The sequence below is a fragment of the Macrotis lagotis genome, chromosome 1 (assembly GCF_037893015.1).
Source record: "Macrotis lagotis isolate mMagLag1 chromosome 1, bilby.v1.9.chrom.fasta, whole genome shotgun sequence".
Classification (NCBI taxonomy): Eukaryota; Metazoa; Chordata; class Mammalia; order Peramelemorphia; family Peramelidae; genus Macrotis; species Macrotis lagotis.
The window spans coordinates 411,261,040-411,274,930 of record NC_133658.1 but is presented as its reverse complement, the minus strand read 5'-3'; the positions used below and the strand labels follow the sequence as shown (position 1 = coordinate 411,274,930).

The window sequence follows — 13,891 nt, the reverse complement described above, 5'->3', positions numbered from 1 at the left end:
AAATAAGTTTAGTATCTCTAAATAGTTTCTTTTTTGTTTGGATTCATTACTTATCTATCCAGAGAATTCCTAGTATGGATGCTCGTTTAGTTAAAACCTAAAAGGAATTCATCTCCAAATTTTTTTTTAAAGTGAGTTTCCTGAAGCAGTTGGGTTACTCACTATTTATCTAGCATGATGCACATAGTGTGAAGAACCCAGTTCTTCCTGACTTCAAGGCAAATCACCAATCATGTTACATCTCATCCAAGAAAATATAGAATATGAAACAATGGAATTTAATAAGATTTTAATAAGGAATTTAATAAGATACTGTAATGTATGGGTTTTTTTAGATTTTTTTTTTAGATTTTTACAAGGCATGGGGTTAAGTGGCTTGCCCAAGGCCACACAGCTAAGTAATTATTAAGTGTCTGAGGGCAGATTTGAACTCCTGACTTCAGGGCCAGTGCTCTATCCACTGTGCCACCTAGCCGCCCCTGTAATATATGTTGAAGACAAATATATTCCAGCAGATTGAGAAGAGTTTAGATAAAAAGAGTTTAGATAAAATTTGCCTAGAATTATCAGAGGTGTCTTCAAAGAGGAAGTGAGAATTTGAGGTGAATCTTAACCTTAAGGTTAAGGTGAATCTTAAAATTGATAGGGTCATTTCCCCAGAATATCTTTTCACATAAGCATTTAGAAAAATGAAAGAGAATACAATCCAGTATGCACTTTGGTAGTTTCTGGAGGGAATTCTTTATCCAAACATGGGCTTAAATGAGAATTAAAGAATATTTTTTAAAATCACATGATATCTGGTATATTACAGGAAAAAGCTGAAAAGTAAATTTTGAATGAAACATTTTTATAGTAATTTTAAAACTTTTCAGTGATTAGTTAAAATAGCATTTTTTTTTGCAAAACACTGAAAAAGAGCAAATGTTTTATTTTATATTATTCACGAATTCTGTCTTGGTAAATTTCTTAAATTGCAGGCCAAAATATATAGAATCATCTAGTCAAATCCTCTTAGTTTTACAGATGAGAAAATGAGAAAACTGAGGCACAGAAAGGATGACTTGCTCAAGATTATCAGTATTAGATGTGAAATTTGAACCCAGGGCCTTTAATTCCAAATTCAGTGTTATTTCTTTTGTATTCTGCTACATTCTACATTATATCTGTTAGTTGTAAATTATTTCTGTTGCATTCCTGGAAGCTATCAATTAGAGTCAGTGAACTCTGGAATTTTAGAAAGATTCCAGCAATAAAGATCTGGTCATTTCAAAAAAAAATGGAATTTTTTATGAAGGAAGAAAGATGAGAGATAGATATGAATGAGGATTGTTTGGCTGAATAGAATTCTGTCATTCAAAGCTTATTAAAATAGAGTTCAGTCACTTGGAATGAGATTTTAATTACTTCATAGGTCAATGTTTAATATCAGCATTTTGAAATAGTTAACTGTTAACTCAGTAAGAATTAAATTGGACAAATATCCTTCAGTGCTTAGGTTACCCTTTGATATGCAGAGAGGAATCACAGAAGACCTGTTACCCATCCTGTTGTCTTTGCATTGATGATAAGGTATAAATTCTGATGTCAAAGAAAATCCAGTAAAAGATAGAGGAATAGTGATTTTGGAGGGTGTGTTATTTTCTCTTTCAAGGAAAAAAAATTGAATTAAAGTTAATCTCTTAAGTGTCAAATGAAACCTGCAAGGTGATAAACTACTAAAAGCATTTTCACATGAGTCACAGCTTAGAATATTATGCCAGTAACCTCATTTAAATTAAAGAAAAATGCTTTAATTTGAGTAACTTCAACAATTTCTGAAGGGGTTGAAAAGCATGATAAGGCTAGTGAATTATCTAAAATTTCTGGGAAATATAAAATATAATCTAAGTCAATTTTAAAGAAAAAATTGACCAGTTAAAATGGTAAAGTGTCAGATATGGAATCACTTAATGTAATTCATTCTTCTTTTTGCCAAGGGAATTAGTAATATGTTTCATTTAGTTAAATTCTGAAGGATTAAGACATAATAAAGGGAGTGGAGGAAAGGAATGATGGGATTAAGAGAAGAATGATTCTGTGTGGCCTTGGGCAAGCCACTTAGCTCCATTTGCCTTGCAAAAACCTAAAAAAAAACCAAAACAAAACAAAACAAAACAAAAAGAGAAGAATGATTTCACAAACATTTTTGTTAGACTGGTTTGAACTGTGAGAAAATGACAGTGGATATAGAAACTGAAGGTACAATTAAACATTTAATGGGGAAATGTTATGGCCAAAATTGGGACCATAAGATTTTTTAAAAAATTTCTTTGCTAAGAGCTTCATTTGCCTACCAGGTATACCTATCTCATTTAAAAGATGAGTGCTAAGCTAAGCAAGTCACTTAACTTCATCCAGCCTCAATTGCCTCTACTGTAAGATGGGGATAGTAATAGCACCTACCCTACAAGATTGTGAGGACTGAATGAGATATTTGTAAAGAGAGTGTCTATGTAAGTACATGTTCACTTTTCCTTTACCTAAGACAAGTTATATATAATGCTATTCATATATATGGAGCACTACTCTCTTAACAGCTGATTGAGAAATCTGTTTCTTCATTAAGGCGTAGTATTGTGGATTGGGAAGAGTGCTGGACCCAGAATCAAAAGTGACCTGGGTTTTAATGTTTGCTTCCTCACTTATTAGTTTTGTGATCTTACGCAAGTTAATAATTTTCACTGAACCTCAGTTTCTCAACTACAAAATGAGAATGATATTCTCTATTACCTGTCTCATAAGTATGTAGAGAAAAGCACTTTGTAAAATGCAAGTGCTATTTTAATGAGGTAGGTTTTTGTTACTTTTTGGATTTTTTTGTTATGATTATGGTTTGTGTCTACTACTAATTTACATAGACTGAATATTTCTGTGACTTAGGAAAAATTAGAGGAATGACTAAAATAAGTTCTCTTGAGCTTGTACATTTGTGAAATTTGTGTGGTCATTATTTACTTTCTCAAATAGTTATTTGCTGCTCTCATTTTTCTTCTCTGGTTCATTCAAAGGTGATATGTGTCAGAACTCGTGTAAAATCTAGTATGTTAATGAGGTTTGACTTTAAAAGAGGCAGCATGGATTTGGGGATAGAGAGATGACCTCATTCTGGAAGGTTCCACTTCCACTTTTAGCATACACTATGTGACTGACCCTGTATAATTTACTTAACATCTGTATAGGTAGGAGGAATTTCCTTTCCAAGAATTATGTACATTAATGAAATCCTAGGTATGGATGTAGATCACTTTGATGTCTGTCTCTCCCTGAGACAGAAAAATGGAAAAATTCTGTCAGTGATAAACACATAGCATTATGTAGACAAAAATTTCAGATAATCAATTATATTTTAAAATTTGATTTCATGTTGACTATAAATTTTAGTGACATGGGCTACCATAAATAAATAATTTATTGCCTAGTAGCCTAACTATTAGTGATGGTGTAATTAGCTAGAGTACTCAGTCAGTCTCTGGTAACATCATAAAAACCGTTCTGATTTCGTAGAAACCACCAGAGTTTTGTAATTTTTGAAGAATCACATCATGATAAGACATCATTTTAGGATTTCATGAATTCCCTTTGGAGGATATATAGATAAGAAGGTGTGGGAGTGTTCAAATATGTACTGGAGGGTGGACTGACTAACCACTCTGATGAAATCATGGAGTAGCATTGTTTTGAGAGTTTGGGTTTCATATGGGCACAAAGTATATGTTATTTTCATAAACCTTAGGGGGTGAAAATAAGAAAATTTCAGAAATAGTGTCAGGTTCTTGTTGTTTTCAATAACAGGCCACTAGATGGTGTAGTGGATAGAGTGCTGGACTTGGAGTCAGGAGGACTCTTCATGAGTTCATATCTGGCCTCAGATACTAACTCTGTGATCCTGAGCAAATCACTCAACCTGTTTACTTCTGTTTCCTCATTTGTAAAACAAACTGGAGAAGGAAATGACAAACCAGTATCTGGTATCTTTGTCAAGATAACCCCAGATGGGGTCACAAAGAGTTGGATACAACTGTACAACAACAAATCACTGGATGCAATACAGCCAAAGTTTTATATTGAAACTGAAAATAGCACAATGATTAACTTGCTTCTAAAAGCCTATGTTTCAGAGTCTTGGTGCATTTGTATCAAGTGCTTAGATTCCCAGCTTGCCTTCAATCTGTATAATCACATAGAAATTTCATTTCACATTATAGAACATATACATAACATTTGGGCTAAATTTACATGTTATTAAAGCTCATCAATCTAACTGATTGAATATAAAACATTTCACTCTTTTATTTTTAACACCTGAATTGATAGAATTACTTTGTGAATCAGTTGATTGTACATGATAATGACTTCCTGTGTCTTTTCACATATACTCTCCCTCTCAAGTTTAGCTTCTTGCTGGATCAATTTACTGATCCTTCCAATTATGATGTCTTTCAAAGGGTAAGTTTCTATTTCAACCATATTTTGAGGTATTACATAGGAACATAAAAATCAGAGCAAGATGAAGCCATCTTTAACCCTCATTTTTTAAGATGAGGAAACTGAGGCTAGTCATTTGCCAATAGTTACAAATGGATTATGATACAGAGTTGGGAACAAAGCTTAGCTTTATTTTTGATAACCTTTCTTCTAAACTCTGTGACCTACTTAATTTACCATGTTTACACCAAGGCTGCATATAATACTCAGCCTATTATAAACATCTTCAAAAATGTTCCAAATAAAAGTTTCAGTTTAAATACACTATAATAGGAAGCTGCTTAAATGATATAATGAATAGAATGCTGAACCTGGGTTAGAAATTTCTGAGTTCAACTCTATTCTCATATACTTGGTAACTGTGTGACCCTAGGTAAACCACTTAATCTCTTTCTATCTTAGTTTATCCATTTGTAAATGGGAGTAATACTTCCTAAGGTTGTGAAACTGTGAAAAGTAAATGAAATAATATATTTAAAGTGCTACATAGAGTCTATGAACATATATTCTGGAATTCAAACTCAGTGTTTCCCCTCTCTACCCAAAATATAAGTTGGTAGGATATGCTCAAAATTTGGGGTGTTTTATCTTCAACAAAGCTTAATTTATTCAAGTAAATTGTGGAAGTATACTTTTCACTCATTTTTCCAGGTAATTGCCTCAAACCATTTTAACTGTGAAGCCACAGATAAAATATATGAAACTTTGTTACTTTAATGCTCAGCTTTCAATACTAGTCAAGTGCTGAAAGTTGATTTAAAGAAACTGCATCATATGTATAAAACCCAGAAAGGAATTAACAATAGAGAACATAGTACTAGTTATATAACAATCAGCCAAGAAAGGGGGGGGGAGCCCTTCAGGCATGGAATGCATTAGGAAGCAAAGAGCAATGCCAGAGAAAGATCTAAGTGGAAAGTTATTGACAAAATGCTTGATAATGTTAAGGATACATTGATTTTTTTTGGCTTCAGCATTTTGAATCAAGGAAAACAATAAAATTCCAGAGACTAAATACACTTAGCTTATATGGAGTGAGGATGGAGGAAACTGCTAAAAGGTTTTCATATTCCATAAATGCAGATAGTCAGTATGAATGGTTGGCAACATATCAAATAAATATGGGTTACAGCAATCAATCAGGTATTTATTCAGGGCTTACTAAATGTCAGTCTCTAAGCTAAATGTTGATAAGAAAAAGCAAAAAGAGTCCCTGCCCACAAGAAGTTTATATTCTAATGAGGGAGCTTACAAATTCATAAATAGGTATGTACAAGTTATCTATAGAATAAATATATCCCAGCATTCAGCTGAACCTATAGGAATAGGTGTAAACTTATTAGTTTATTATTACTCAGTAAAGTCAGTGCTACATGGTGTAAATCAGATGCAACTTTTAGTTCATATTCTTTTTGTGAAAACAGAAACAATAACTTGCATATAGAGATGGCAATTATAACTTCTATTGCTCTCAAAAGAAATGCAGAGTTGAGTAGTATACTAAAAAGTGATGTGAGGTCCATAGACCCAGTGAGTCAAACTCTACTTATTAGATCTATAACTTTGCATAAGTCACTCCATCTCTCTAAATCTGGGTTTTTCATTTATAAAATGGGAAAATAATATTTATGCTATCTTTCTCAGGCTATGATGAGGACAGTATAATGAATTGTTATGTGATATATAAATGCAGGTTTATTATTACTTTCACTTTCTTTCCAAAAATAGATTTTTAATTAATAGTTTATTCATACTGCCCATATTTTATTCTTTATTCCTGTCCTCCTTCTCTCTTTCCCTCCCCCCCCCAATCCTGGGGGTGGGGTGGAGGAGAGGAAAGGAAGCCAACTCTTACTACAAAGTATTTTTTTTTTTTAAGTTTTTGCAAGGCAAATGGAGTTGAGTGGCTTGCCCAAGGCCACACAGCTAGGTAATTGTTAAGTGTCTGAGACTGGATTTGAACCCAGGTACTCCTGACTCCAGGGCCGGTGCTTTATCCACTATGACACCTAGCCGCCCCCATGTTTGATTTTTTAATAGTGCAATAATATCATACTGTATTCATGTGCTACAATTTATTTAGCCCATTCTATGGGCATCTACTTTATTTTCAGGTTTCATTCTTATCCTTCCTTCCTTCCTTCCTTCCTTCCTTCCTTCCTTCCTTCCTTCCTTCCTTCCTTCCTTCCTTCCCTTCCTTCCTTCCTTCCTTCCTTCCTTCCTTCCTTCCTTCCTTCCTTCCTTCCTTCCTTCCTTCCTTCCTTCCTTCCTTTATTAGTTTATGTAATTTCTACCAAAAAGTGCTACTATAAATATTTTGATGTATGTATAGCCCTTTTTTGGTTCAATGACATCCTTGGGGCATATGCCTCACAGTGGAATCTCTTGATCAAAGAATGTGGATATTTTAGTGACTTTATTTGCATATTTACAAGTTGCTTTCCAGAATGGTTTGTAGCAATTCATCATTTCACCAACAAGAATTACTGGGCATGTCTTTTATAATATAGACCAATCCATCATTGACTATTTCCATCCTTTTTAATTTTTGACAATTTATTGGGGATGAGGTGAAACTTCAGGATTGTTTTTATTTGGATTTATCTTATTATGGATGATTTGGAACATTCTTTCATGTGATTGTTAATGCTTTGTACTACTTCTGAGAACATAGTATTTAACCACTTCTCTGTTGAGAATAGCTTTTGGTCTTTCATATTTCTGTTAGTTTATATATTTTGAATGTCAAATACTTATTTTCATTTTCAAATATATCTGCCCACTCAAAAGATCTCCATTATTGGAACATCAAAATCACTTAAAAACACCATCATTCATAAGAGCATTAGAAAATTTAGAATGTTTTTCTCCTTACTAATAATAGGCAATACCACATTTTCTTCTGAGTTGTGGAGAAGAGAAGAACATTGTTCTCTTTCTCATCCTAGGCTATTCATTAAACATGGAGATACCTGTCTACTGCCTATGGACATTATCCCTATGAAACAACATAATTTGGTTGAGAGGTACACAAAATATAGTTCTTAATTGTAGTTTCAACTTTTTTATTTATAATCAACTTTTAAAATAGTTCTTGAATTGTAGTGTCAACTTTTTTTATTTATAATCAACTTTTAAAATAGCATATAACATCTTGTTTGAAGTCAAGTGAAGAGACTGAATGAATGCCATATGTGATAAGACAACCAACAGGTGCAGGAGATTTAATAAGAAAGTTGGATATTATTATGTTGACATACAAAAATCTACTTTCTTGACTAAAGTAATCATTTTTCTAAAGATTGTGTAGAAACAGTAAGAATGAAGACCAGGCCCAGTCTTATATACCTATATATAAATACAATTTAATGGGTACCAGATAATACCCACTCAATCTTAAATACATTTCCTACATGGCCTAAACTCTTAATTTCACTTGTAATACTGAATATATTTTAGAGAATTAAAGAATTGACAGGCTTACTTTAGTAGAATTAGTTGAATCAAATTACTTTCCTCCTAAAACCCATTTTGGAACAGCACTCCTCTTTTGATGAAGGAGAATGTGAGGTAATTTTGGAGCAGCAGTTTGGAGAGTCAATTTTGGTGAGAGTATGACAGGTGGGGAGTTTAGGACAACTGAAGAGCATTAGGAGAAGCATACCTAAGAGTACAGATGGACCAACAGGTGAGAGGGACAGAAACCGAGGTGAGAGAGTGCCCAATATAAAATGAACTTTTTGTTATTTTTGTTAAGGTCAAACTTGATCAACCTATGATATGGTAAAATATCATTTTAGATTCTGCAAATTTGGATTAATTTAATGATTTCAGTCTTCACATGAAAATAAAATATTTGTATAATAGCATTTGGGGATTATTCTTTTTTTTTTTTAAGGATTTTTGTAAGGCAAATGGGGTTAAATGGCTTGCCCAAGGCCACACATCTAGGTAATTATTAAGTGTCTGAGTTCGGATTTGAACTCAGGTATTCAGGGCCCGGTGCTATATCCACTGTGCCACCTAGCCGCCCCTGGGGTTTATTCTTTATTATCTTTTCATATTGATATCCACTAAATAAAATTTCACCATAGTTTCCACTCTCATATGAGACTTCCTTAATACTTCAAAGAAAAGGTTAAAAACTTTCTCTTTTAATGAAGGTATAATCATATAGGTATATATTTTAGAAAAACCTTCCTATTCTAGAATAAAAATTCAAAACATGGATTGGATTGTAAAAATTCAGTTAAACTTATTTTTTTAATCTTTTGAGGAAGTTTTACATCATCTTTCCTCTGATATGTTCAATAATTATTTTTACTCAAAATTCAGTGGGTAGAGGATTTCAAGTTTTGATTTGTATTGATTGAACAAAAATAATGCCAAGGTCAGACAAAAAAACCCCCAGGAAAATAATGCTAAAGTCAGAAAAAGAAGTACACTTTTTACCTGAAACAGAGAGGTGAAGTAGAAAGCCAGATTTTAGTGGTTAAATTTTTTTTTTAAGACTGAGTCTCCCTATATTCCAACTGTAAATGCTGGATCCCACTATTGATTGATTGGAATGAAAACTTCAGCCTACTTTGTTTAAAGCCTAATTGATTTGTCCATTCTTAGACAACCACCCTCCCTCCCAAGGGAGGACATTTTATTGTCTCAGACTACTGCAGTTCTGAATTCCTAAGCTCTGCCTTTGCCTTCCTAGAAACTTAGGTTATAGACATGTGCTATGCACAACCTGCTTAGATTACTTTAAAAATTTCCTAAATCCTCTATTCTGTTTTGGACCAGATTAAATTGATTTAGTCTAATCTCTGGATAAAATAATACATTCAACTAAGAATTTCCTTGGTTGCAGTGAAAAACTCATTTTCCTATTTTTCTATTTTATAATAGGACACAAAAGGAGTTCAGCGTTTACTGTAAAACAAGGTGATTTCTTTGATCTCTCACACATGAGGTTTTAACAGTGATTATCCCATTTTCTTGAAGCCTATCACCTTGGCAAGGTGTGTTTTCAAGGCAAAAATGCCAGAGACTCCCCCCCCCCCCCCCATGCTCCTAATGCTCTCTGAGTTGAGCAAGCCTGTTGACACTGACGTCCTGATTTTAGGAGACTGGGCACATTTCCCTGGTGTTGTGAAATGAGACAAAAGGGCTATCTGGTGTTCCAAAGTAATTCTCCTGGGAGCCCTTTGTTTCTGGGAATATCTTTTTGAGTGATCCCAGATGTAGATATCTGTCTGGAGATTTATTTGATATCCAACAAATATGTCCTTTTTTTCTGCTTGCTCTCTCCCAGTAGGATTCAAGAATTAGAACTCCAATTTTAGATGGTAAGAATCAAATTTGTGATACTTAGTTGATGGGCAAGCAGCCCAACTCTGCCAAGATGAATGAATAATCCTTTCTACTTTCAAGATCTGCATTATTGGGACAACTAGGAGGTGCAGTGAATAAAGGACTGGCCCTGAAGTCAGGAGGACCTGAGTTCAAATTTGACCTCAGACATTAGCTAGCTGTGTGACCTTGGACAAGTCACTTTAATCCATTGCCTTATCAAAAAAAACAAAAAAGAAAAGATCTGAGTCATCATGTGATGCTATATTCTCCTTAATACAACAATAGCACAGTATACACATTAAAGTGCTCTTGGTTTCAATTTATTAAGTGATAACTGCAGTATCCATAATCCTGATCAAGGATGAATTATTATTGCTTTGGTCCCCTGATACATGCTGCTTTGAGCTCCCTAGGAAGTATAATGCTTCTTGAATTCATGTTGTTATAAACTAATGTAAGGATTGAAACATGCATAGATGAAGATAATACAGTCTTATCATTCTTTCTGTTTTTTTTAAACTCCTTCTTGAGTATTCTCTCTGGTGCTTGCTTTTTAATTTATGCTTTGAACTTCTTAGAATTTTAAATGGTGGGGAAGTATCATGGAATCTTCTTTCCCATTATTTTAGAGGATTGTTTTCTGTTCTTTGGACCTTTTCAAACATTATAGCCTTGCTGGGATGGTCCCTTGGCTTTATAGCCTAGGTCTACAAGACTTTGGCAAAATTTCTCATCTTATAAAAATGGAATCCTTTCAGGAATATGTCAGGAATGCTGCCAAGCAAGCAAAAGCTTTACAGATGTATTTCAACTAATGGTAAACACATATTTCATTTACTGGGAAAAGCCAGAATGGGAAGGGAAGAATCTTTCAAACAGAGATTTTTGCCTTTGTGGTTGCATCAGACACAGAAAAGCCTTCTTAAATTTCAGGGTAGAGTGGTTATATATTCAAATGAGTGCTCAGCTATATCTACAGGTAAGCTTTCAAACTTCTATTATTCAGAGTCAATATTGCTTTTGAGGCCTTAATCAGCAGCCCTAACATAGGATCACAAAATATTATCTATGAATGAACTTAGCTCTTTTTCTGACCATATGTGCAATTGTTTGTAGAAATACCCTATTCGGTTATATTACCTTGCTTAATTATACACACATTCACACACACACACACACACACACACACACACACACACACACAAACACACACACACACACACACACACATATATATGTATATATATAATGGATATATACATATACATACATGAAGGAAATAGTGATTACACATGCATACATAAATGAAATCACATCCTCTTCCCCAGTCTACTGAACTGGGAACTGCTCCGGGAGCTAAACCTTTGTCCTGTTCACTTCCTATGATATATGTACTCTGCACGGGACACATCTTTAGTAGAATGAATAGGGATAAGTCCACACTTTGGGCCATTTCTGTAGATATATAATTTCTGGTTCATTACTAAGGACTGAGAGAATTGAATTAAAGAGAATTGTCCAGAGGCAGCTAAGGTGGCACAGTGGATCTGACCTCAGACACTTAATAATTGCCTAGCTGCGTGACCTTGGGCAAGTCACTTAACTACATTGCCTAAAATAAAATTTAAAAAAAAGAGAATTGTCCACTGATCCTGAAAGACCTATTCATTCAGTAGACTTTTCAAGGAGTGACACCATCCCTTTCACTCACTTTTCCCATCTATTAATCATATTTAGATACTTCTAACCCCTTATCTGACTCCATGGGCAGATATGGTCATTGTCTGCACATAGTATCAAGAGCAATTACCTAGGTGAACCCGATATGGAATCTCAAATCCTTAGATGTCTCTTTTGCCTTATCTTTTTCTCTTGAGCACAGCTGATCAGACATCAATCTTGAGTTGGGTTTTTCTAGTCTTGGCAGCAATCCCTTGAGTTAGAATGGTCAAGAGCTTTTGGGCTAAGTGGGTTTTTTCCCCCTGCAGGAGGTGATCTCTACAATAACTACATTAATCTCTACATTACTCTTTTTTTTTTGGCAGGACAATGAGGTTAAGTGACTTGCCCAAAGTCACACAGCTAGGTAATTATCAAGTGTCTGAGGCCAGATTTGAACTTAGGTCTTCCTGACTCCAGAGCCAATGTTCTATCCACTTCACCACCTAGTTGTTCCTACATTAACTTTTTAGAGAGGAAAATGTCCACTTTTAGGGAGTATATTATGGATAAAAGAAGGGAGAAAGCCCAAGATATGTCCTCGCTTTCCAGAGGATCTGAATCCTAAGTTGCTATTTGGACATTATAGACGCAAGGTGAAAGTGAAATATCTGTTCAGAAACATGGCTAAGGGTTTTGTGTTTTAGTATTTTTATTGTTTAAGTGTTTAACTTCCCCTAAAAGGCATAACAAAGTTTTCAATGACTGTTTATGTTTTAAGTATTTGTCAGTGTGAGCCTATTAGCTTGCATGTTAATAAGCATTTCTTGTGTGGTAGAAGTAATATACAATATTCCCTACTGTGTACCTGAATGACTTTCTAGAAGGAACCATATTAATCCTTTTTTGGGAAAATCTTAAACATGAACCACCTTAGAACTTTGTTCTAAGAGGATTAGTAAGAGGATTCACGAGAGTGTTGTGGTGCTGATCTGGAGACAAATATCACACCTTCGCAATTTGGCTGTCTTCTGCTCAGGAATGAAATGCAATGATTTTCTTCCAGGAATGTCAGAAATGAGTGGCATTTGAATTTTTGTGTCATTGGTCTGATTTTGCTTTCTCCATTGTAAGCAGCATTTCTTTGGTCCTAAGAGAGTTCCCTGAAGCTGTGGCAACATTGACAGAAAAAACACATGGAGTTTCCCCTATAAATGACCCCTCCTTTACCTATAAATACCCCCAGTGAGAACCATTTATATTGAGACCATTTGACCAGGACACTCTTGCTGTGAGCTGGCTGGGGAGAGGCTGTGTTGGGGCAAGTGTGGAGTATGGATTGGTCTTTCCTTTAGGTGACTTTAATTTGAAACTAAACCTATTTTGGCATTTTACATGTAAAATCAAATCATCAAAGAATGGAGGAATGCAAGTTCCATTTGATCTTTGGATCAGGAGTGTTGTACATAGGTTTCATCTAAGAAACATGGTGCATGTGACTTTATGCATCAGTGACACAAGCACAACTCTTCTTGAGTGGCAGTCTTCTTTCCTTGACCAGTGTAGAAAGTCGTGTACTGGGAGCTGCTATTTTCATCCACCTTTTAGTTTTTATTTTCTCTTATTTCTTCTTCTTTGTACATGTGAGTTATATACCATGTGTTAATTATGCAATAAAGTGTTTACTGGATGCCATTCTAAAGGGCAGTCCTTTGTAAAGCTGTACAGACTTTGCAGTTCAAGCACAATGTGCACATGTTAGTTTTATTTACAGCAAAACTTGATTTTTTGCAGATGGAAAGGTATTATGTTTCTATAAGAAGTAAATGGATTGTTTGTGCTGCACATAAAGCTGCTTCATAAAATTGTACAATAAAGTTTTTATCTTGAGAGCAAAATAAAATGAAATAATGCAGAGTGAAATGAACAGAATCAAAAGAATGTTCCTTATAGTAATAGCAATAGTATTAGAAACAACAGTATTAGAATAACTGTGAATGACAATTTTGAGTAATATGTTCATTTAAATAAGTTATGAAGGACTTATGAAAATGGTAACTATCTCCAGAGAAAGTATATATATATATATATACATATATATATATATATGTAATTATACACTATAAGGCTCCACATATATATCTAAAGTCTGACCACTCATGATTTCTTAAAGAACAATAATACTCCATAGCATTCATATACCATAACTTGATCAATCATTTCCCAACAATGAGTATCCCCCCAATTTTCAATTCTTTGCTACTACAACAAAGCTACTATAAATATTTTTGAATATGTGAGATAGATGATTTCTTTTGGATATATATTTGGATATATATTTCTTTTGGTGTTGCTGGGT

At 34.2% G+C, this 13,891-nt stretch overlaps 1 protein-coding gene across 10 annotated transcripts in view; it reads left to right on the top strand.

Moving 5' to 3' along the window:
* LOC141506235 (protocadherin alpha-8-like) overlaps positions 1–13,891 on the top strand; it is a 300,051-nt gene that overhangs the window by 143,213 nt on the left and 142,947 nt on the right. The window lies entirely within an intron of this gene.